This window comes from Acyrthosiphon pisum, chromosome X, assembly GCF_005508785.2.
Source record: "Acyrthosiphon pisum isolate AL4f chromosome X, pea_aphid_22Mar2018_4r6ur, whole genome shotgun sequence".
NCBI lineage: Eukaryota > Metazoa > Arthropoda > Insecta > Hemiptera > Aphididae > Acyrthosiphon > Acyrthosiphon pisum.
In genome coordinates, this window is record NC_042493.1 from 6169500 (window position 1) to 6172204 (window position 2705).

At 25.8% G+C, this 2705-nt stretch overlaps 1 protein-coding gene across 2 annotated transcripts in view; it reads left to right on the forward strand.

Moving 5' to 3' along the window:
- Window positions 1-2705, forward strand: part of LOC100575888 — a 12109-nt gene that overhangs the window by 1684 nt on the left and 7720 nt on the right. The window lies entirely within an intron of this gene.

Below are 2705 nucleotides of genomic sequence, written 5' to 3' on the forward strand. Positions count from 1 at the left end.
TTTATTCATAATTGTTTTTAGTTTATTTAAATGAGTATCATAAGCACAACCCCAACTCTCAATACCATACGTAATAACTGATTGAACGAGTGAGATATAATTCTTAATTGTATTTTATCGAGTATAGATCTAAGGTTACGAAAAATATAAAAGAATTTACGACTTAATCATATTAAATGTTCAATTTGATTTTTCCATTTTAAACGCGAAACAATATATAATCCTAGATACTTTATACAATTAACGTTTTCTATACAAACACATGCACAGTTTAGGTCATTTTTCGCTAGGCACATGTTTGAGTGTTCACAGATTTTTAAATTGTTCTGAATATCAATATTAGTTACATTAAAAACAATGTGTTTGGTTTTATTTAGATTTAACTCAAGAAGATTGTTATTAAACCATGATTTAACAGTATTAAAAATAACATTTGCTTTAATATATAATTCTTCTATGTTTTTATCATGTATAAGAATAACTGTGTCATCAGCAAAACACATAATTTCAGCTTCTGTATTAATATTAAGTAAACCATTTATATATATAGAATAAAAAATATCGGACCCAAGACTGTTCCCTGAGGTACACCATGGTTGACTGACAAAGACTGACTTAATTTATCATTCATTTTGACTATTTGATGTCTATCACTTAGATAATATGAACTAATTAGTTTATTTGCAATACCTCGGATTCCAGCATAATTTAATTTCTTAAGTAATAACTGGTGGTTCACACAATCAAATGCCTTCTTAATATCTAGGAATATACCTAATACTTTATTATTTTGGTTAAGATTTTTGTTTGGAATTTATTTGCGGTTTACGCAGTAAATAGGGGTATATTTTCGATTTTAATATCCGAGTGAGTGTCCACGCTGGCAATAAACATACTTTAAAAACAATATTTTTGACTCAATTTTTGATAGTCTTAAGTTCACTCAAGGGCCGAGGTCAATGCGCAAATGCATAAAAATCACGAAATAGTGAACTTCATTAGGCTATAAATTCAAAACTAAGTCCGTACGCCAAATTGCAAAAAAAAATAATGCCCGGTATTATATTATAATATAATATGTGCCCTTACTGTTTCTGTCTTATAATTTCTTATATTATTTTTTGTAATTTTTTTTAGTATACCTATAACTCATTACCCTTTATGTTTACTCGTGTCCTATGTTTAACTATTATTAGCCACTAAAGTAGAACCATTGTGCCTACATCATTTTTTACTGTATGAATATATGATTATCGTTAAATCCTATGGAGCTGTCCATAACCAGCTTAGTCACTAAAATAGGTAATAAAGCTTAGTACCTGCTTTGAAAAATACTCGATAAATTAGCATTGGAAATTACTTAATTGACGTGTCTATCAGCAATAATAACACATCATGTGAATATTCTTTGGTACCTTCCTATATTGTTTTAAACACAATTTTGAAAATGCATCGTCTTTACACTATTACTTTACTCTAATACTTATCAATTTTTTACTGTAAAAAATAAAGATATACAAAATATTGTAGGTATTAAGTAGATAATTTAACACAAAATATGAGACAGTACAAATTAAGCATTTATATGGGACAAAGGTTCAGTTAATTCCATTCTATTAGACATTTTAAATTAAACACATTTGTATGTACGAATAATCTTTCTATCGTTTTAAAACAAAAATAATACCATTGTTTTTTAAATTAAAACCATATTTATCATCTTATTAGGTATTTAGGTATATTTTAATTCTTGTGTTTTGCTTCCTAAATTTTATTTTGAACGTAACTTATCTATGGTTATGTTGAGGTTATAATATAACATGTTAAGGTCATACAAAAGAATTAAGTGAGGATTTATAATCTATTAAAAATGTAATTATATTTTTTCTTGTATACAAATTTGATATTCATTATTTATCAATTTATGATTATTGATTGATTTATAAGTTTTAAGGATTATTATTACATTTAAAAATGATACTTTAACCCATAACCTATGCTGTGTTCACACTAACTGATCATATTGTGTTATCCTAAAGTTTATGGTATTGAAGTTTCAGCTGTTGTATGTAATGTATTAGTATATTACCAATTATTAATTAACATATTATTCAATATGATACTATACTGGTTAGTATGAAATCATTTTATCGACTCATTCAGTAATTAATGATTATTCTGGATATTAAGATACCTGATACATTATAGGTAGGGTAGGATACATTAGACATTATGTACAGTAATATACCTAAATGTAAAATTTTCAACCAATTAAAGGTGATCTATGATCGTTGATTTTAAAAAAATCTATGTTTTAATAGGATGTCTTCCTACGACTTTTGGTAGTTAATGGTTAACTGTGTCTGCTATTAAAGCAATTTATTTTAAAGAAAAAATACCTCATATAATGAAAATGAAAGACATGCATTTTTGAAATATAATTTTAATAAAAACTTACAATTACTTAAAATTAAAATAATATTATAGAGAATTAAAAAATTGAAAAACAAAAGTATACTTTATATCAGGGCTGGCCAACCCAAATGATCTTGTGGGTCACTTTGGAAATACATTATAATCACACTAAATTATGCGTCATAATATATATATTTGGACAAAAAAAAAGTTTTGGTCAATAAATTAATTGAAATAAACAGAACGAATTATTATTGTTTCTATTATTACCACGATTAAAGATAGTATGG